The sequence below is a fragment of the Xiphophorus hellerii genome, chromosome 21, assembly GCF_003331165.1.
Source record: "Xiphophorus hellerii strain 12219 chromosome 21, Xiphophorus_hellerii-4.1, whole genome shotgun sequence".
In the NCBI taxonomy this organism is placed as follows: domain Eukaryota; kingdom Metazoa; phylum Chordata; class Actinopteri; order Cyprinodontiformes; family Poeciliidae; genus Xiphophorus; species Xiphophorus hellerii.
Window position 1 is genome coordinate 9,380,240 of NC_045692.1, and position 23,301 is coordinate 9,403,540.

The window sequence follows — 23,301 nt, forward strand, 5'->3', positions numbered from 1 at the left end:
TATTTCAATAATCCATAGCAATTAATCTGACTAATTGTTTCAGCCCTATTATCAGTTGCTCACAGAGTTATGTCTTCAATTGTCAAGACTCCTTTCACTGTCAATACAGATATTATCATCTTTCTAAGTAATGGCCTACTGTATGTCAAGTTTGGCTAAAAGTGATTTTTTTATTTTTTTCATTTTTTGCCTAAATGATCTTTTGGAAATAAAAACAGGGTGATTTTTTTATTTGTTGTTGCCTGAGATATGACTGACCAGTGCTGTGGCCCTGCACGAATGATGGGATTTCGAGGTGGCAACTGATGTCAAGGTTTGAGTCTATCAAAAAAAAAAACAAAAAAAAAAAACATCAGCTTGCCAGCTCTCTGGGCAGAAATGCGCATCTCGTCGGCTTTCACGGACCAAGATTGCTTTCACCTGCATTCCCTGGGGCAACACGCAAAACACAGGCCTCAGCCAGCCAGCTAGTCAGACACACTCATGCATAGACACACTCACTTATATGTGCAGAAACATACACACTCTCCCTATCTTTTATGTCTGGCTACAACAGAAACGTATTAACTCTGTCCATGCAGGCCCAAACATACACCTTTATATAAGAGCGCTGGATGATGCAGAAAATCTAAATTAGAAGCGCATACATTTAGGTTGCCTTTGTTCTTGTTCCTGCGTGTGTGTGCGTGGGGGTGTCTGTGTGAGTGTGTGGGAAAAAAAAGAGAGAGAATGTGTCTGGTGCTAGTCTAAAACAGTCTGAAGACAGCATTCGTTGATCTTCCAGGAGGTGGAAAAATGATGTCAAAAAGGCAAATCTGTATTTACCAGCAGACAGGTATCCTTGACTTGACAGCTATACAGTCATTATCTGCCTGTCATGTGTCGCCTGAGGGCCACCGTGCCTTCTCCCAAAGCCCACAGTTCCCATGAATCAGACGCAGCCCTATTAGCTTACCTGTTTCCAATTCAAAGGCCATCGCCAACCAAAAAGACGCCAGAAGGACAAAACAAGGTGTCATATTTATGAATGTGTCAGCACGGGCTCTCCTGAAACCCAGCTCACACCTTGAGCAATGAGCCTGACAACTCAACAGGGGCCTTTCCAGTCAAGAGAAATGATACCTTCAAAAACCAGTGGTGGGATGAAACCAGAAGCTGTGCTTCAGCAGTGACAACACAGGTGAAAAAAAAGTAAAAAGTAAAAAAAAAAAAAGCTCATAAATCACATTGGTATTATTCGGGCCCAATCAGCGGAAACTCGACCTGTTAGATTGAATAAAGGAGAATGAATATCAGATGGTGGATAATGATGGGATGGGTTGAACAGGGAGAAGAGAAGATGAGAGTTTGTGATGGTTACTTCAGTGCTTCGTGTGTGTGCGTGCGTGTGTGTGCCTGTGTATGAGAGAGAGAAAGTGTGATGTGATGTTGACATCCCCATTTATGGAGCAGATTCATCTACAGTTACCATATCCGCATTGTGAGTGAAGGGTTGCATAATTATTGTCCAATTTACTGATCGGATTGCAAGTAGAAACCCCCATGCTCAGGCAAGGAGCCATTACTAGACAATGATGGTGTTCTATTTAAGGAGGTGTTGGTTTCCCGTTTAGACTGATTTAAAAGTACAAGGGTTCCGTCAACAAGCTGCATGGCGGACAGCAGTGTTGTAGTCAAGACCACCTAACCCGAGACCAAGACAAGACCAAGACCAGAGTGTATCGAGACCGAGACGAGACCAAGACTTTTAAGGTCCCAGACCAAGTCAAGATCCAAGACCAAAGGAAGTCGAGACCGAGTCAAGACCAAGACCAGCGCTACATGACACAATAAAATGTGAAATATGATCAAAATTGCTAATCAAATTGATCTGAAAGATTCACATTCCCATAAAAACACCTAGATATTAAATATTTAGAGCTAAATTTAACCAATATTAAAAGCAGAACAAACGATAATGCCCTGGGCATTTGTCCATGTCATTCATGTCAGAAATCAGCACTGTCAGTGAGGTTCCAGTACAGGGCCGGTGTTCTGACTATCAGTGCTACCTCGTCAGATTTTCCTACCGTAGCACAGATAGATAGCCAAGTCTATCTGTCAGTGCTACGTGTCCATAACTCCTACCGTCATGTTTACAAACAGAAAACTATAGCGGGTTGTGTTAATGTTAAATATAATGGATAACATTATTTGAGTGACGGAACTGAAGTGGAAGCTTAGGAGTTATGCTTGGCTTAGCATTGGAACAATTTAGAAACATGACGAAACCACAAGACCCGAGACAAGACCGAGACCAAATGCTGTCGAGTCCGAGATGAAGAATAGTCTTGAGACCAAGACCGGTCTCAAATACTACAACACTGGCGGACAGCTGTGTAGAAATGTGTAATACCACAAATATGGCTTTATCTTGTTTGTCTAGTCAGGCGGCATCCAGAATCCAGAATCTATGTGGCAACCAGATTTGTAGAGATTGATGAGTGATGATAAGCACAGCCATTTCTAATACCACTTTAGTTCCTGGATGGAGGCCGTTAGCTGCTAGCTACCTAGCTCTGCTTTCCAGTGCACATAACCACAAATAAGTGTATATTTTTCCCGGAGGACAATTCGAGATCTTAGATTTGTGAACTGGCATTCTTTTTTAAAAAAAAAAAAAGGTTTTATTGGCTCTCGTGGCCTTTATTTGATAGTTAATTGACAGGAAAATGGGTAATGAGAGAAGGGGGAAGACATACAGCAAAGGTCGCCAGGCCAGGAATCGAACCTACAACAGCCACATTGAGGACTAAGGCCTCCTTATGTGGGTTGTGCTTAATCCCTGCACCACCACAGCACATCCCTGAACTGGCATTCTTAAAGGAATAATGTGCTGCTTTTATTTTTAGTAAATGTGGCGCCTTACATATGGACAGACATCTTCACTCTGATCAAGGTGAAGATTCTCAAACAATGTTGTTCTAGCAGTTCTGGGATTTATTGATATTCATATTTGTGGCTGTTCTTCCAGCCGCAAAGAAGATGTTATTTTGTATTATATTGCCATCATAGTTTTAATGTGTATTATTCTAACTTAGGGCCGGTGAGTCTGAAATGTGTCTTCAATATTAGCATCTCCACCATCACTGTAGATTTATGAATCCTTAGGATAGGCATTGTTACTATTCCCAATATAATTATTATGGCATGGACATGAAAGACTTTACTTACCTGTGTAGTCACGGTAAAAACCAAATCCCACAGCCTCTATGTTATAGAGTCATAAATATTGCTGTTTTAGTTCCTTAATTTGGTATCAACTTTTCATTCTTGGCACGCAGAGTGACAGAGATTAAAAGCTAATATTTCTATAAATTGTTGGCTTGTGTTAGATGACAGGGCTTTACATACAATACAAACAGCAACCCCATCAGACGGCGCAGCCAGTGACATTTGTCTACTTCAGTCTCACGAAGTGCGGGCTTACCACAACAGGATTTGTCAGCTCATTGGAACTATTTGTTCTGTATGTACATAAATTAAAAGCTTGTGTAAAGCACCAATAAATATGTTTTGAGTTTTTTTTTCTTTTTCTTTTTTACATCACAAAAATGACTTCATTAAACCAAGTTAAAATTTATTAAAGTGACAAAAGAACCAGTTTTCAGGAAGCATTACAAGTAACCAACGCTTTTCCTCGCGCAATGTCTAACGAGATAAATAATTTATACTTTCTCACAACCCCAAATGTACTGTACAAAATGTACAGGTCATTTTTACTGAAAGTAGCTTGATTCAACTTTTGTCATTTTCTTGTCCTCAATTGAAGTTAATGATGATAGTAAATTTAGACAAAACAAAGCCACTCCCATGCATTGACTATTACCTTTTCTTTTTTCTTTTTATTCCATTGCATTTAGCTGAATAGAAGTTCGTCACTGATCATGTCAAAATCTTGTAAGTCCAGTTGAAGGGGTAATGGGTAAGTTTTACTAACCTAAACCTTAAGAAAATTCCAAGATTTGTCGAGAGTAAAAATCATCTCGAACTCACTTGCAGCAGTTCTATCATTTTTCTCCCATTTTTCTCAAATGCCTCTGAAGCACACATGTCCTGCAGCCATGTCTGTTTGGCTTACAGAACTCTTTATCAAAGCAACAACATCACACTTTTTGTTTTCTTTTAGCTGAAGCTGGTTTGCTATCTGTCATAAAGGGCCAAAAACTTTTTACCTAATCAATACAAACTGGTAGATCGGAATATATATCATCAATAAAAGATAGGGGAGCATTTTCCCACCTGTTTTTTCTAGAAAAGCAATTGATGCACATATATTTTGTGGGAAAACATTTGAGCTACGTCCTTCCACCTACGTGTTGAATTGACTGTCTACTTTAGTATGTTTTGTGCAATTTAAAACTACTACCACTTTTCTGCTTCTTGAAGCAGCAGGTCAAGACTTTTTGGTTGGTCTTTAGTATAAGACTGCGCTTACACTAAATGGTAAAACAGGATTGCCTACTCATGAGACATTGCTGTACTAAAAACCACCACTTTCACATATTCATTGAGTTTTTGCTGTCAATTAATTCATGTTTACAATTTTTCTGCCACAAGACTCTTTTTTTTTTTTTTTTGTCCTTTTCCTTTTACCGGCACACAAATTAAAGCAAAAAAAAAAAAAAAATCAACATTCTTTTCTAAGCATTGCTGTTACTGGTATTGCTCATTAAAACCAAAAGGGCTTGGCCACCCTGAAGCTAATAATCATGTTTGTGGCCTGAAGGATTACAGTACTTAAGTGTTAATGAAACGTATAAACAAAGCATGGTTTCATCCCCTGCCTAAAACACAACACACATGCATTCAAAGGCCCCATCAATGAGAAGAAGATATTTAAGAGGATAGTTAATTTGATGTACCTAACACCATGGCCTTCTTATTGATTCCTCCATGAGAGTCCTCCCATTTAGTAATTAAAAATGATCACTCCTACAGCATATTTACTGTACTCATTGCCATATATCCACATATTTTATGGCCATATTTTCCGTGTAACATGTTCAGAGATTGTTTATTGTGTTAGAGCTCAATCAATAACAGCTACATAAAACATGAAAGTTAATAAAAGTTGAAGCTGCCCTGACTTTGTTAAATTCCACAGGCTAAGTGATGGAGGAGGTGACACACTTTGATAAATGGTGACTAAAACAGAGTGACTCTGAGGTTCTGGGGATTTGTGGCCCCTGGAAGGTTTCTTGTGTGAGTAACTCTTCTGTTCACAGAGATGGAAGTCGTTGCTTTAGGCCGACCTTTACAGCAAAGAAATGTCATTTGCAAATTCAGATATTTTTTTTTTGAATCAGTCTGCATCACAGCTAGTTCATCTATCCATTTATGCAAGCGCAAAATCTATCATCAGAGAGGGAAACAGAAATAAAGAAGGAAGGAAAGAAAAAGAGAAAGAAAGAAGGAGAGATATACAGAAAGAAGCTTAGTGAAAATGCTGAGCCTCTATCTTATAGATCACCTAATAATTCCAATGTTCAGAACAGGTGCGGATTTTCCCAGGCTTTATGTCAATATAAACCCACAGAGACACAACCGCCTTAACGTAGACTGTAGCTCAGCCTTTGAAATACAAAACACATCGCTAGTGATGACACTGTTGCTTCTTCTGAAGCAACAGTGTCTCACACCTACTCATAGGTGTGAGAAGGTTCTCTCACACCTATGTTTTTATTGTTCATCCCACCCTAATTAGATTTTATATTGTGAAGTGGGAGAAAAATATGCAAATTTCGTCAAACTATAAGGCTTTTTAAAACCAGTTTCAACATTGCAAACATGATTTTATAGTTTCAAAGAAGTCAGTATTTCAAAAACACATAAAAAAGTTTTTAATTGTACGTTTATGCATGTACAGTTGATTTTTTTTAAATCAAAGCTGTGATGCTTTTTTCCATATTTGAAAAAAATATGGAAATTAGAAAGAAATAAGAACTATACTTTTTTTTTTTGTTTGTTTAAGGGGCAATAAAATAAATAACCTAAAATTTGGATGATAAAATTGCAGAATTTCTCTCTGAATTAAAGTATGATTTCTTTCTATTACCAGCATCATTCAATCAAGTTGTACAAACTGAAACAATTGACATGTGGCACCTCTAAAACACAAAAATACCAACCACAATAAATCCTGCATATGTGTGTGGGTGATGATATACTGCACAAATAATTAAATAAGGCAAAAACAGTTTGTTTAGTTTTTTGGGGAAAATGGTACATCTCTTTTATGTGGTCTGGAAGAAGTCCAATCTTTCATTTGAAGAAGTTCTGTTAATTTCACCTACTCTAGTTTTTAATTACATCTTTTTTTAATCTAATCAAGTGCAATCATATTTAAAACGAAAGCAGCAGACCTCATGATAACCCTCTGAAGCCACATTAATAAATGTGTGTGTATTGGTGGATATGTGTGAATGGGAGTGATCACTTCTTTTTCTGTGTGTGTGTGTCTGGGCTGTGTGCTGAGCTTGGCACCTGTTAACAGTGCCAAATAATGTGCTGTGTTGAAATTTTAATCACCTGCAAGTGCAAAACAAGAGCAATACAATCAGGACCTAATTAGCACAGCAATTAACACCTCTCTCTCACACACTCCGAGTGTGCCAGAGCTCGCACATTCAGCCAGTGTGATGGAAGGTTCTCCTTTTATTAGCGTTTGTGCTTTCATTGATTATGATTTATTTATCAGCAAACAATTGTTTGTTTTTGTCAGAGTGGCACTTAAGAGTTTCCTCACTCCATTCTGCTGGCTGTTTCTAAAATATATGTTCATCATTGCAAGTTATTATTATTAGCCACCAACATTTTTTCTTTTTTAACGAGAACCCTCCTTTTGGTGCCAATGAGAAAGTTGTATATTTACCACCGTAGTACAACAGTATGTACAAAATGATGTAAAGATAAGTTATGAAATATAAGTTTAAGTGTCATCTGTGACGCTCCCAGAACAGACTGATTGTATGCCGTCACATCATTCTGCCAGTGCAATACGCTACTGGCTACCAAATGCTGCTATGCAGGTCTTACATAAGTTTTTTTTTTTTTTTTACAAAATTATCATTTGTTGTTGTTTTTTTGTCTCATGTTTTTTTCATGTCTATGTGGACTCTGAGCCTATTAAATAAATCAACCAAATCAAATACAAAAGGCTTTTTTCAGAGGGACGTCTGCCTGTATTTAATGTATTTGAGCAAAACTTTGTGTTGTTATTTTGTGTTGTATTTTATGATTTTGTTTATGTGAGCAATAGCACACAGTTTTAAGAGATCAGCCATGTCTGCTGGCTCGGAATCTAGAAAGATAAAAAATGTATGGAAGCTGAACGTGAACAAGCCACAGATGTTACATTTTGTCCAATGCTGTAGCATCAGAATAATCAAGAGAATAATAATCTTCATATACAGCAAATATACTGATCAATGTTCCAGTTATTATTAATCAAAAGGTAAAGCTATACAAGTGGTTTTGTTGCCTTGATTTAAGGGGACTTTGGCTGTTTTGCAGTTTTCTGGACGTTTGCTGAAGATTAGATGAGCAAAATAAAAAAAAAAAAACAGAAAACTGGTTCTCCATGTTTGGTTCTAGTTCTGGTTCTGGTTCTGCAGGTGCATGTAGACTTGAACCAGATGTGGGCTGACAGATATCAACAACTGATTCCAATAAACAGAAGTGGGCAGCAAATCATCGAACTAAAGCCTTTCCTACAATAACTGGCCCATTAAAATAACTAAATTGTGACTGGCACATATAATAACTGATCAGTGACCCAGTAGTAAATTTGATTATTGTTCGACACCCATTGGTGGTATTTTCTTAAAAACAAAGGGTTAGCAATACTTTTGATATACAAACCTACAGACATATCAGAAGAACACATTTAGATTATTAATGAATTCACATGGAAATTTACACAAATGTGCCATTTGCTGACTTACTGTGTGTTACAGTCATGTTTTAAGTGAACAAGGTCACTGATGACTATTGATTAGACAGCTGCTCAACCCGCCCGCCCAGTCTGTCATGTAGGGAATGGGGATAGATTTGTGTGTCACTCTCTGTCTGACCGTAGGCCTCCTGGGGAGTGGACGTGAGTTTGTATTTTCATTAGGAGTGCTACTGTTTGCATGCGCGCATGTGTGCATGCGCCAACATGCTGGCCTCACGGGTTATCCATTACAACCTGTCCAGGAAAACACATAAGCTTCGCTTTAACTTGAGAAATATTAACTTTCCCCCGAATGGCAAACTAATTATTTGCTGCAGAGAAAGCACATCGGGCCATTTCTGAGACGTACGGCATTACGACCAAAAAGTGAAGTCAGCCAAACTGGCAGTAATGAATCAATATGGTCCGTCTCATCAGATGACGGAGGTTTAGGGGGAGGGGAGGCAGTCAGGTCATCGTTGTAAGTTGTGATAGTTATTTTAAAATGCACTAAGCAATGAAATCTAAAAAAATAAAAGACATCATAGCATCTGTGCAGCAGTAAAGCCATCTCGGTCTTACAAGTAATTTGTGTGAAACACTTTATTAGGCCACCACTTATCCTCCCTGATGTCAAAAAGACTCGTCTTTGGCGGTATTTTGGGTTGGAGTATTTCGGGTAATTGAGTGTGCCAGGGCGCCATAGATCTAATTTGATTTGAACAGATACAGTTTTAGATGGCAGCGTTGACATCACTTTCCTCTCAGACTGCATGCTTTGGTGTCCATGTCATCGCACTCATTTTAAGGATTCAACACATGACCTATTGTTGTGCGACTGGGTGTCGTGAGTTCAAGATACATGTCTGGGGGGATAATAATAACTGCAGAGTCACAACGCTAAACAGAAGTAAGGGTTGTGAACCGAAAACAGGGCTTTGGAGCATTTACTACAATCATTTACCTTTATGTTTGGGTTCTGTGTGGGCTTGACCAAATGAAGTCAGAAACTTCTCAAAAGTAAACACGACAGTGTAATGTTGACTTCTCTGGCTGTCATCTAATCTGACGCCACTGTCCAAGTTTTATCTTTCGAGAACAAAGAAGAAGGATGAAGCAACAGACAAGAGACTTACATATGCCACCAAATTCCCTGAGGGTGTCTACGCTTTTTTGGCATTCCAGAGCTATGCAGTGATCCGGCTTTTTTGTATGGCCATGACTCCAAGTCGAAGCCTCCCTTCACTTTGCAATAACTTTCTGGTTCAAGACCAGAGTTTGGGAGGCTCCCCATTCTTCTTTTTGCACAATTTTTCCAATTTTCTGGTCTACCATGATGGGGGGAAATGTATGAAAGCACGCTCTGTGCACTTTAAAAGCTCATCCCTCACAAATGGCCTTGTGTCGAGCTTCAACCGCTTCCCGGGACTCGCAGAGATGGAGGATGCGGAAGAGAAAATGGCGTTGTTTGAACCAAAAGCTTTAGCTTTAGTCAGACTTGAAATGTCACATGTGGTAAAAGGAGGAAGTCTTTTTCTCATTACCCATCAGATGCACTGGTGCGATTTTGACACATGGCATCTCCGAAATGTCCGGGGGCTGTGTTTCTGTTATCACTCATTGCCTTCTCAACATTCACAAGTTTGTTCTCATGTGAAAGACAACAATAAAAGAACAGAACAGTATGAGGAACAAAGGAGGAGAAAAAGTAAAAGAGTGACATTATGAAACACATCAGATATGATGTTCTAAAATGATTTTTTTTTTTCCCTCCTGCAAACGGATATGCCTATTCTAAGTGTATTGTGGCAGATTTGATAGATGTTTTTGAATTTAATCCAACCACATAAGATGTTATGGAAAAAAACATTGTGAAATGTAATATTTCCTCTCAATGATATCTGATGCCTCAGAGGTAAATTCCATTTATGGACTCTTTTACGTTCATCAATCAACAATGTACAATCTCATGATATTTTAATATCAAGTTTAACGATTTACCTAGTTAAATCACCTACCTAACTTTAGAATCCATTCAAGCAGCCCCTCCGCACCCCCCTCCCCCCCCAAAAAAACGAAGCAAGATGTTTGTTTTGGAAGCAATCGCATAAGTTCAGATTTTTCACAGCACATAAAATTCTGATTGCTGTAGAAAGCCGCTGTATAAATATTCATAATCACAAATTACAACATGTGTGAAGAATGCTTATTGGCAGTAATGCAGATTAAACTATCAGTACTTTTTGGAGAAATTAAGCCACAACAGCGATCAAAGATTAACACACACAGAGGATGTCAGTCTCATATGTGTTAAATTTCATCTGGTGATGTTTTGTAATGTGACAAACTTTGAGTTGACATACATTTTTTAATTTATATTTTTTTAATACTTTTACAGTTTTATTCAAGAAATTACTGACATTTGAAGGACACAATTTAGGCTTAAGGACTGGAAGGCTGGAAGTGAAAATCTGGTCTGTTCAGTCTGTCAACTAGGATGTGGGTTTTCTTTCAGTCTACAAGTCAGCAACGCAGAGATTACATTTAAATTGCTTTTTACTGATGTAAAGTTTGATGTTGGACCTCATTATGCTCCACAACTCTCACTCTGAAATTGCTGAAGATATGATCTGCTTAATGACAAATTCAATAGACTTGGTATTGAATTCAGAGCAAAGACGCTGGGGATCTCTTTTTGGTTTTTAATTTGGAGCATATTTTCACAGGGGAAATCATGACTCTTTATCTCGTTCCCACCGGAGACTTTGCAGCTCACTTTTGAGTTTACTAACACTATAATACAACAAGACCTGCAGAGTTGAGAGTCTTATTTATGAGAATATTCAGATACAAGATGAACAAACTATTGTCTTGACCATTCATCCATCCATCCATCTTCTAACACCCTTGTCCCTTATCTCCAGCTAACATTCTGGGCGAGAGGCGGGGTCCTTATTTCTCCACTTGAAAAATATTACATATTTTCAAATAAAAACTCTGGAAAGAAGTTATTTTAGACATCTGCTGCTTTTTAAAAAAAAAATGTTTTAAACAAAAGATAGTTGATTAAGCTCAGAGAGCTGCAGCTACACACACAACCACCCAGAATCAAGATAGTTAGTAAATTAAAAAAAAAAAGCATCTTCACACGAATTAGAGAAACAAAACATCAGTGTTTCTCTAATTTTATTAATCAGGTACTATTAATAAAATCTAGATACACTTGGGTTAAAAACTGAACATTACTAAGAGAAGAAGACAACAGTGAAGAAATTCTGGAATAGGACTTTGGCCACAATCCTCTGGAGTGACTAACTATTCCACAAACTCCTTCGCCATTAGCAAGATTAGAACAGCAAGATTTTTATTCCTTAATATGCGTAGAAGAAGAAGTTCAACTTTGTACCTACACGCCAAAGCATCATTCCGCTGTATACGTAGCTTATCAAGCTGCATGCATAGAAGGTAAGATTGTCAAGTTTTCTTTAGATGATTCCTCTCTTCTTCCCGTCTTTCTTTCGCACCATTGGAGGTGGGTAATTAGTGTTTTTTTTTTTTTTTTGAGGTCGGGAATTTGGGGGGGAGGTGAGAGGTCCTATAATCTTTTGCTGAGAAGGCACCTTGTCCTCTCCCCTGTTTATAACATCATCAAAGTTGTGCCTCTGGGTGCCCCCAGCTTCGTTAATAATTTAGGTATGCGCTGGCCTGCCTAGCTCAGGCAGGAAGCCCTTACTTACTGACTTTGTAAATCACGTGATGATTTACAAGAAAACCCTTGTATTTGTCATGCTCATTAAAATAAAATTGTCTCCATCTTCTTTTCTCTCTGTGCTGTGAAGGTTTTGCTTGTTTTTTATTATTATTATTTGTGTTTTGTAGGGTAAACAGGTTGCTGAGCAGCTAGGTGAAAAGGCAACAGGAAGAAAAGAAACAAAAGATGTCAGGTCCATGAAAAAGAATGCCCAGATATCTTCTTATCTGCAACTCTTAAATGTTTCAAAGGGTCAAATTTCAGTTTCAGACAAAGTAAATTAAAGAAAATGCAGTTTTCAACTAATCATATATATTAAAGAGGTGCGGGGATGATCCAAACTCGCCTGGTCTTGTATGAAAAAAGAAATTTCAACCCATGCCAAATCATGAAACAAATGCTATCAAGCGATAAATATAGATGAAAACCTTCACCTAAATGGGAATCTGTATGACAACGAGAAGTATGTTCACATAATCTCAGATGGAAACATTTCATTCTCTAATCTGAAGACATTCAAGAGCAGAAGAAAAACAAAGTCCCCGATGTGCATCAGTCTCAAAATTGTCATTTCCAAGGTTTTGGAACTTCACCAAACCACAGTGAAAACTTCTAATCCACAAACGCGGAAAGCGTTCAACTGTGGTGAAACGTCCCAGGAATGGCCAGTTTATCAAAAATAATAAGAGTACATTAGTGACTGATTAAAAAAAAAAACAGGATTTAATTATGATTTATATGTTTTACCACAAACTCAACATGCTGCATATGATCACTAAACCTTCCAAGAAGGCTGAATTAAAAGATTACAGAAGAGTGACCCAAAATGTCTCCATAAGGGCAATTGTTAGGTTAAGGTAACTACATATACATATTTCTATTTACTAATGGATAGTAAATAGTCAAATTTTGTCCCATGATTTGAAGGATGTTAGTGAGATTTTAAAAAAAAAACAAAGGATTCTGGAGATATTAACTTTTTGCATAGCAAAAGAAATAGGGCTATAATAAAATACCGTGGCCTTCTAAATCAACATTTTGCATTAATTAGCATTTCGAACAAAGCCGTAGTAAAATTGCAGTCGTCACGTCATGTTTTATACATTTATTCATTTACAATTCAACAATGTCTTGTTGTAAATTAATTCCTCATCTAAGGGCAATAATGTGTCCCAGAGCTTCCTGTAGGACTGAATAAATGGAGTGGGTCAACGTGCCTTAAGCAGCTCCTAACCCACCTTAAAAAACATTTCATTAGCCTGCTGTGGCGTAAGAAGCTTTAGCCCAAATGAGAATAATTTTCTGCTGAATCCAGTAATTGTATGAGACTAAAAGGTCAAATCTAATGAATGGCAAAATGAAAATCAATACAAGAAAGAAAAGAAAAAAAATGCAGAGACTAGTCTGTTTTCATATTTGCTGTTTAAAAGACCCCGGCTGGATGAAGCCTGTGAGTGATGGCCAGGGCTGAACGATGGCACTTTAGGGTTTTCTTTAAATACCAGGTTGGACGTGGTGAGGTGGGTAAGTGCTTCACGCTCAGATGACAGTCAAAGTGGGCTGTCTGACCTTCATACAAGCACCTTACAACTTAGCTTGGCTTAGGGAATTGAATGTGATGTGGCATGACAGAGCTGAAACGAGGGGACGGTACACAGCGAGGGGGCTAAAAGTGGAATATTTTCTCCCCTCAGGAGTTGAGGTTTTTTAAACGTTGCTGACTATAACCAGCCTGTTGACGGTAGCATGCGTGTGCTCATGGGTGTTGTAGTCAAGTCAGAAAGTGTAAATGGGGAAGGTTGGAGACTTGGAAGAGAAAGTATTGGAGAGGAAAAGAAATGGAGAGGAAGTGACGGCTGATGGTTAGGATAGCAGGATAAAAAAAAAAGAAAAAGACACAAAAAGCTGAGAATATTATTTGACCTTTTGCTTAACAAGATGGTATTCAGTGGGTCCAAGCAGTCACCTCTGGCCTTAATGCACAAGATGGTTACCAAATGTTGGAGATTATTTATCTGGGTTTGAATTATGTGTTGCAACTTCCCAAAGACACAGCAGTTAGCTAGGTCTGTTTGTTTTACTAGCTCAGTAGTTGTTTTAGAGTCATTCAGACCACATTAACACCATCAGATCTTTTCTTTAAACACACATTATGTTGTTTAAACCACCCCGAGTGTGTTTGCTAAGGAAGCAGTCATCTTTCCAGGCCAATTATTGGAAGCATATCTCAGGAAATTTTAAGGCTAAATATTAATTCTCAGTGAGTTTCTAAATGCACATGACAGGCCTCTGTCACAAAGTTTCGGTTTTTTCTCTCTTTTTTCCCCTCGCTTTCTCTCTCTCTCTCTCTCTGTGTGTTCTTGTGTTAAGATTCAGGTGCTGTCCCCCCCTAATGGGTTTTACAGTTTTTAAAGAGATTATACTTTAAGATGACTACCTGAGCAGGAGGGGCTTGGAAAAAAAAATCAGCAATGCCTTTGATGTCCCTGAGTGTAAACAAAACCTGGGGCTACCTTGCTAGGAGGGGCATCTGTTTTGTTATTCAGAGCCACGGCCCTTAATTGTGGTGGTCAGGACAAAAGAAAAAAAAAAAAAGGTAATTTCTTTCCCTTTCTTTTTTGAAAATACGACATGGGAGGGGTTCATTGAATGGTCAAGAAAGGTCAGTTTTAAGAGCCGCAAATTCCACACTAACATCAAGGATCCGCAGAACTGCCTTTATTCTGTTGTATTTGCCTTACATAATGTTTTGAAAATGTGACAAAACTGCTGCGTAATTGTGAAGGAAAAGGAAAAAAAAAACTCTTTCCAAAAAAAAACCCCTGAAATATTTAGTTTGTACAAGTATTCAATCCACTTTACTTTCACACCACTGAGTAAAACTCAGTGCAGCCACTTGCCTTCACATTTTAAAATACAGATGTATTTCAACAAATACATGAACAAATTATATTATATTGAAAGCACATGACAAATGCAGTGAAATATTTGGTAGTGGAGGTTCAACTTTCACTAGGCCAGCAACCTTAAACATATAGCAAGAGACATGTCAACTGTTTAGATCAAATCATATTCAGGTGTCAGAATTGCACAGTGGAAATTTCAGTCTTGAAAATACAAGAATTTAGTTTTTAGTAGATAACTTTAATAGGTCGGCCGGAGGCATTTTGCTCTGGTTCAAGTTGGAGATGAAGAAAAGTAAAATAAAACTAAAAGTAAGAAAAATCCCCCAGTCCTTAGGTTTGAAGTAATCCAGTTATGATGTCGAAAATGTAAATATAACTATAAAAACTGTCACTTTAAAAATAATTCACAGGCAAAGTTATCAGTAAGGACGAGAGAGAGCAGGATAAGTTGTTCCTCTTTCAGCTGCCACAGCAATCTAGCCATTCATCAACACCACTCACAGCCAGAGCTGCAGTAAAAACAGGTTTAAGAGGACAGAATACATATCAGCAAACTTTTCAAATTTTTATTTCTAAAAATAAAACCATGTTTCCCTTCCAATCTATTATTATTGTCTTCTTTCTGTTGATCTGGAGTATAAACCCACTCCCAATAAAATGCAACGTGACGCACGCTCGTGCGATATTGGTCATTTTTGCAAGACCCACCGTTGTCATTAACCCTGGTGTAGGAATTGGCTTTTATATAGAAGCACCAGTTGCAGAGGAGAGGAAATAATTCCAAAGAAACCTTTCATGGACATTAAGTGTTTTAAATCATCCATAACAAGCTTATCGTTGGGACTCATTATTTCTCTCTAAAGCTACATTCAATGCTCTGCTTCCCAGCAATATTTAAACCTACAGCTCCAGTGAGCCTAAGTGCAGTGCTGGGGTTCTCTGTTAGCGTTATGGACATGCAAATAGGCCTTAATGTGTCCACAAGGCCCTCTAAAGGCAAATACCTCCACCCTCACTTGCAGAGATGAGTTTCCTTCTTGGGCTCTCTGCACTCAGGTTTATTCTCCTTCAGCTAAAGCCTGTACACGTAGTTTTAGACAACATAAGGAGCCTACAATCTTTTCAAACCACACAGGAGAAGTGATTTAAACACATCACAACATAAACAAAATGGAAAGCTGATGCAGCGCTATAAATGGTAGCAGACCGAGAATGTGTAGGAAAGACCGAACATCGGGACAGTTATGGCTCCCATTACATTTGATTCTGAGCTGTTATCCTGTCCTGTCAAAAGATAAAAGTCAAATCAATATTGTCATTCACAACTTCAGATTAAACCTCTCTTGCTTTTACTGCTTCCGTGTTCTTTTTTTGAGGGGCCATTCAATCTGCCGCAACAGTGACAAACGCATCTGAATCGATTGCGGGTGAGATCAGCGAATTAACAAGTGGAATGTTCTTTTTTTTCCCTCTCTATCCTATCCTATCCTTTGTTTCTTTTTTTTTCCTCTCAGAACGGGGCGAGGAGTGAAGCAATGGAGCAAAACACATAAAAAGACGGCAGTCATCAACAAACACAATAAAACCCTGATCTAGAAACTGCTTTCCGAGACGAAGTATTGGAGTATTGCTGTGCAAATGTTTTTGCAATTTAGAGCCAGTTGCCACAAACCACTAAATGCCCTTAAATAGTAGTGTGCAGTTAAGATTTTCAAGAGGAAAGTGGTTTCAGTGCTTTATCTGGGGCCAGACATTGGAATCACTAGGAAGGATTATACAGGGTAAAAAGGAAAACACAAGTATTAAAAATATCCTCTTTAGTTCATTCCAGACATTTGCATGTATTGAGTATGTGATTTTAATAGAATCTTACTGGTGCTTACAAAGGCTGACTGCAAACCAAAACTCAGCTGTGCTGTTTTTTTTATTATTATTATTATTATTTTTTTTTATGTAGAGGTTCACATGTGTTTACCTGAAAGAAAAGTGTGTTGATGCTACCAGGTTTTTCCCTTACAGCGTCCAATGAGGATGACAACGAAGGAGAATCACTCTGGGCAGACTATTTAAAGGGCTCACAGCATGTTTCTTGAGTCGGACTCGGCAAAATTCAGGACTGTAAAAGGTTTCGACTGACAAGCCAAGTTGATGAAAGACGGTGACGTAGGGCGACTTGTTGTGCCGTAAAGTAGCGCCGTGGCAGATTAAAGCTCGGCCTCTCAGGGTGAATATGTCACACGGGCTCAGAAAGGGTGGATGTGTTTTTATGGGGGGTTTTTTGGGTGGAACAGATGAAAGGTTTGGAGTCAGTGGTTGACATTCTGACTGGATCGTTGCACATTCACCTGCCGCTGTGAGGCTTTGCTCCCACCTACCTTTGTCACGAAGTGAGGGAAGAGAGAATGCCTCATCCACAAATCCTCCTTCTCAGTGCCAACGCCGCGTCTCCGAAAGCCGTCTGCGTCTAGGTGTCTTAGAGAAGAATGGAGGCATTTAGCTGCTGGATGGGAGCCGGTGACTGCAGCTTCAGAAGATGATTTTTGTTTGTTTCATGAAGCAGTCTTCTGACTTTTTGACCTGAGAGGGGTCAGAGGGTCGATAACAATGGATTGTTACTGGGGGTCATTTGAGAAAAAAGAAAAAAAAGAAAAATGTAGACAGAGCTGATACCAAAGTTATGAAGTGAAAGCAACAAGAGGAAGACAATTTATTTAGTCTGTGGATTAACAGGGAAAAATGAAAATCCTTATTTTTTTTGTTGTGAAAATTTTTTTTATTACAACCTTCATATTAAATAATCTGTCAGAGTACAATATTTCTTTACAGGTTTGACTATGCTTATTTTGGGGTCTTCATGTTTGTCAACATTGACATTCTTCTGTTTTAATCTTTTCAAAAATCTAGTGAATGTTTCATAAATTATAACACTGTTTTAAATAATCTCTGTTCAGTGTAGAATGATATAGTTAAGACTAGATCAATGGATTTTTTTTTAGACTGTTTTGGATCAAACAGTCTAAAAGCCTTAAAAACTGTGAAATAGCCCTTAAATGCAATTATGTAGTAGAAAGCACCAAAACAGATATTAACTGAAGCTTTGTTAGTGGCTTTATTCAGTAAAGGCAGGACTTCTCAAATAATGGGGCACAGTTGGGTGTCAGGGGACATGACAGGAAGGAGGACTTTGTTATTGTCTTTATTCATGCTTGATAAATACACACACCTCCAGTCACTAGGTGGCAGCAGTGCTAAAATTAGCCAATAGGTTGCCTGTTTAACACAGTAGAAGAAATAGCCTGGTGGACGAAGCTGATGGAGGAGGACAGATGGAGAAGTTTGCGACAGTGAAAGGAAAAATGAAGGCAAGTAAAGAAAAATACAAATGCGTATTTGATATAATATATCAAATACTAATATTTGAGAATAATGTAAAATTACGTGAAAAAAAGTTGCTTCAGTGAGAAAAAGCTTGGATAGAGTTATCAAGATCTGACGTGACTAACTCGTCAGGTCAAACTGGTTCTCTGAAACACTCAAGTCATTTGCACAATTGTTTCAAATAACAACATGCATACTCTAAAGAGCCATTACTTAGATTAGAGGTTCTAATGCTATGTCCTTACTATGCAATGATTATGACAGCAAATGTGTAAGTCCTACAGGCAACACATCATTTTATACCGTGGTAAACTTTTATATTTTGAGCTCACTTTATTGTGACTCACCGTTAGTCTCTTTAAGCTCATCCAGCTCTTAATTTCTCCACCTACAATGAGAGGAGCAGAGGTCAGACATCAAAGCCTTCAATGAAGATTGCATGAGACAGAGGCTCAGTCTAAAGAACCTGCCCAAGCTTGCTCTCCTGAATTAGGACACTTAGCGAGGGATAAATGAAAAGCTCTGGATTTCACATCCTGGGCACACTGACTCGCACACACACATGTGCAGTTAATTGCCTGCGTATATAAGTCGCTGCATGTTTTTTGCGAAGGTCCTATGACTGCATGCACCCAGCAATCTGAGTCTTCTTTCTAATGTCTGCAAAAATGAACGTTTTGCCACAAAAATGAGTAAGGTTTGCTTTGTTTCTCTTCTGAAACAATGAACGTTTGGACAGACGGTGCTCTCACGGGGCAGCTGCCCTGTACAACCACTGATTCCCTGCTAGCTTTTGGACAGATCAGCTGCAGCAGTTAAAGCTCAGTTATCTTTGCATTGGCAGGCAGAGCTGTTGATAAAAAATAAAAAAAGTGAGTAGCATTTTGTGTTTACTCTTATGTGGGCTAGACAAGCTTGTATAATGTGGTATCACGCATAAAACCCTCAGCTTGTTTTTCTAAGCCGAGAGGCTCTCCTCTAGGTGAAGACTGAAGAAACAGATGAGGCTGCACATGCATAGCATACGAACTGTCCTGCTTCCCTTTATCCCTCCATCAAAGGTTTCAGTTAGTTTGTCTGACTTTCAGAAATATTTCATGAAATCTGGAATACAGGTGGAGCTGTGAAAAGAAATTTGTTTTTTTTTCTTTGGACAGAAAGTTATGGCCTCGTCGGTAAGGGAGGACTGTTTTGAACAGTTTGATTCTTGAAACATTCTTTATGCATGGATTTGCTAACAGCGGGTCAGTGAGAACCCTTGATTTTAGCTGATTTAGCAATTTTGAGCAACTCGAGTTGAAAATGCCCATACTGACAACACTATTTAAGCCCTTTACACTCTCACAGACCTTTGTTGCCAATAGTTTCTCAGCAGCAGTCGTCCTCCTCGAACTAACTGAAATTCCTTAAGTGGAGTTCATTAGCTTTATGTGTCATCCTGTGCTTTTCCAAAACTTGTAGTTGTTTGGAAATTGTTGACATAGTCAGTACCCTCCACCAATGTATCTGTATAAAAGGAGCAAATCTAACAGATTAGCTTGGAGCCGCGGCTCACTGTTTGCGAACTATTTGCAATGTTTACAGAAATTATTTGCCAAAAAAATGTGTCTATATGCAGATTTTTTATTTTTTATTTTTTTACAGTACATAAAATATTTGAAAGAATATGCAGCTTGGGCAGCTGAAATAACTCGGCTTTCCAGTATGCTTGGCATACTGTTGTCTGGCACTCGCAAAGCAGCCAGTCCAGGCTGCAAGATAGTCAACCAAATGCATTGAACGTGCATGCATTCCATCTGTTGCAGGATGCTTCAGTAACATGGGGGACTGTTCAGAATAATGTCTATCCCCACATACGCTCACATGCATATGAACCCCAAGGTGTATTGTCTCCACAGCGATGTTAAAGCAGGCAGGTATATACACTCCTGCTCGGCTTATCAGATTTCTGTAGCTTCCCTAAGGCACTGTAGCACAAAAAGATAGATAGGCATCGAGGCATGACCTTAGACACACACACACAACATACATACATGCAGACTTGAAATGGTAGGCAGATGAGATTGCATGTGACATCACACATCATCTCTGGTTACTAGAAAGTAACAAGGTGCATAAACACAGCAAGTCTAATATTGTTGGGGACTAATAGATGACGAACAAACAAACATATGCGTATGAGCAGAAGGGATGTGTATGCTTTAAACATTAAAATGGCATTCACAAAATGATTGAATAGCTCGAAAACCCACATGGTTTAATTCAATAAAGTGCTTTGAGTCAAATTAGGTCCCACCGACTTTGTTTTTACTGACGGCACCATTCAGCGTATATAACCCCAGTGTAAACATGTAAATTCTGTGATTTAGTGCTGCAAGGAAAAGTTCTTCATGGTCTTGTAGCATCGCTAGGTGCGTAAACACCACCTAGCAGATAGCATCTGAATTCACATCAACTATGCCTCCAGGCCCCGAGACTACGTCACCATTTATTTTGTTCCAATCATTTCGAGGAATCTTCTCTAAACCATCATCACTGAAGGGTAGATAGGAGGGAATGGGGGTTAAATAAAGTAAAAGTTAAGCAAGCTGAGAGATTTAGAGATAATTCAAATCTATCTTCAAATTCCAATCCTCAGCCTCTGTCGTCTTTGGTCCAAGTGTCTAGAGTTACAGTACATAGAAACACCAATATAACAGTGTGGTCTGTGGGGGTAAAAAGGTCAGAAAATGTTAGTGACAGCATAGACTTTGAAGTCAGCAAGTAAACTGGCACCTCCCCCGACCTTCCATCTTCCCTCAGGAACTGTAACAATTCTTTTTTTTATGCTTCTCCTCAACATATGGAGCATTTCTTTACAATTCTGTTTGCAATCAAAAACCTGCTTCCAAATGTGTCATTATTGTTTTCATCAAACTACATAATGTTTTAATGGTTTTAGTGAGACAAAGTCTATCATGTTACTATTGATATTTAACTTGTAGTTAAATATCAATAAAAAACATAATCAGAAACCACACTGATGAAGAATCAAAGATTTTTTTGATTGGAAAACCAAATCAAAATTATTCATTTTCAGATTATTCAGGAAATGAATAATCAGATTTTGCACAAAGTCAATAAAAATGAAATGTGGATAAGTCAACCACGTAAGAGTATCAAGTGTTAAATGTAAGTGTTTCAGGCTTTATCTGTTTAACATTTTACAAGATTATTAAACATCCTGGACAAGCATGGTCTGATCCTTTTCACAGAACAACAGTAATGACAATGTACTCTTTATCTGAAAAAGTTTGTCAAATGTGTAGTTTGTAAAAGTAGCAAACTAATGTACTATGCAGTTTTGTGGGTTTTATATCTATCTTTTATTATTATTATTATTTGCATGTAGTTTGAAGCCATGTCTTCATCTTACTTTAAATTTTAATCTGCTTGTGTCTGAATTATAACTTTAAATTCCAGTTCAGTGAAGAATTATTTGCATCCCTATAAAACATACAAGCCTTAAATAAATTAGATTTTTATTGCAGTAACATAACCTCAATATTTGTTTACATAAGCAGCTTCAGACATCTCTTAAAAGAGTTTCGTGTCATGATGTGTGAAGGTTGTAGCGGACCCATATGTTGAGAGGCTAAGGAGTCAAGTGAGTCAGAAGATTAAATGAGAATGATGGAAATGCAAACTTACAAAACCATGGGGAGCCAGGACAGAAAGAAAAAACATAATCCACTATGAAATAACCAGCAAGGACGTACAGAGAGTAAGGGAGGAACCAGTGAGCAGCGACTGAGAATGAGGTGCTTTAAGTACTGAGAGGCTGAATGCTTGAATAAAAGACCTGGACTAATGAACTAACGGGTTGCAGGTGTGGGAGGAGAGCAGAGGGCTCTCTGCTCTCCTCTCTGCTGGCTGAGGAGAGAGAAAGAAAGTAAGTAAGTGACATAGGAGGTGAGGGAGAGCACACTGGGCACTAGGGAATTCATCTAACAAAATAATAAGATATAAGAAACATAATAACTACAGTAACTAAGAAAAAGGACTAGACACAAGAAATAAACACAACTAGAATCACTAAGAAGGAACTGAGGTAAAAATAGCAACAATGCATAACTAATGGAAAGAACTAAGGAACCCAAACAACTAAACCCAAAACAAACTCAAACAACTGAAGAGCCTGACAATTTGAGAACTGTATACAGACCCATTCCATAAGCCCAGAAACCTTATCACTAAGTGAAACACATTATATAGGTTAATACAGAAACATACTGTATGTTCGAAGCTCTTTATTTCTGTTAAATGTACCAATTTTCCACTTGCTGGTAATCAGAACCTGACACTTAAATTTAGAATTATTCAGACCAATAAAAACAGAAATGTGGTATTAATGAACCATATGCTTACAGGTTGTTATTTTCAAAAAGGTACGTTTAATCTAACTATCAGGCCTCATATGAAAGCATATTCTACTTCACTGAATATGGCCGTACTTTACCTTTTTCAGTTGATCTCTGCGGGGCGGCTTGTAACTCGCAATTATAGACTTCCTGTTTTCCTGTGTAAAAATGTGATGTGACACAAAACCCCATTTCTCTTAGCCACTCTTCAATATGGGAAAGAAAAGACAGTCCTTACAAATCAAATGCAGGAAATGGATACTAGAAAATACTGTAGCTACTTACCCAAACGTACCCGCATAATAAAATCAGACCAGTAATGAGAAAAGTTTAACGTCTGAAACTGTGACAAACAATGCTTGATTAGGATCTAGGTTCACCTTGTCACCATATACTATGACGGCAGTAGTAAAAGACAAAGAAAAAAGTCAGCAGAGCTTATTATCAGAGAACTAGAGCAGACACGGGTCAGCAAGCCTCCAAAGTAATAAATCATTGCTAGGCTCTTTATCTGCACTGCCAATAATTTTGGAAGGTGCTGCACTTGTGGAAAAACCTGTTCAAGCTATTACACACAATTACTGTAAGAGAAGCCATATCACATTAAACTCTCGGGTATGAAAGACTCAATAAAAAACACGCAAAGTTATGCAAAATCTATAAAAGTATGATTCTTTTTTTCTGCACTTGTTCTCATAAAAAAACATTCCCAAAGCTTGCGCGTTTTTCTTACATCATGCTCTGCATCTTGTCGATTTTCAGCTTCACACTTGAATAGAGAATTACAACCTAAGGAGCAGATAGATTGCTTGCTGAAAACACTCAGGAAGATTTTCTTTGCCCAGAGGATGGAAGTGATATCTGTGTGGGGCTCCCCCGCCGGCATTAGGT

At 38.3% G+C, this 23,301-nt stretch overlaps 1 protein-coding gene across 1 annotated transcript in view; it reads right to left on the bottom strand.

The window, feature by feature from the left end:
• The window catches only part of ofcc1 (orofacial cleft 1 candidate 1), a 166,418-nt gene that overhangs the window by 142,826 nt on the left and 291 nt on the right, over positions 1–23,301 (bottom strand). The window contains 2 exon segments of the mRNA XM_032551761.1: positions 17,008–17,209; positions 18,358–18,398. The gene's annotated coding sequence lies outside the window, so the exon portion shown is untranslated.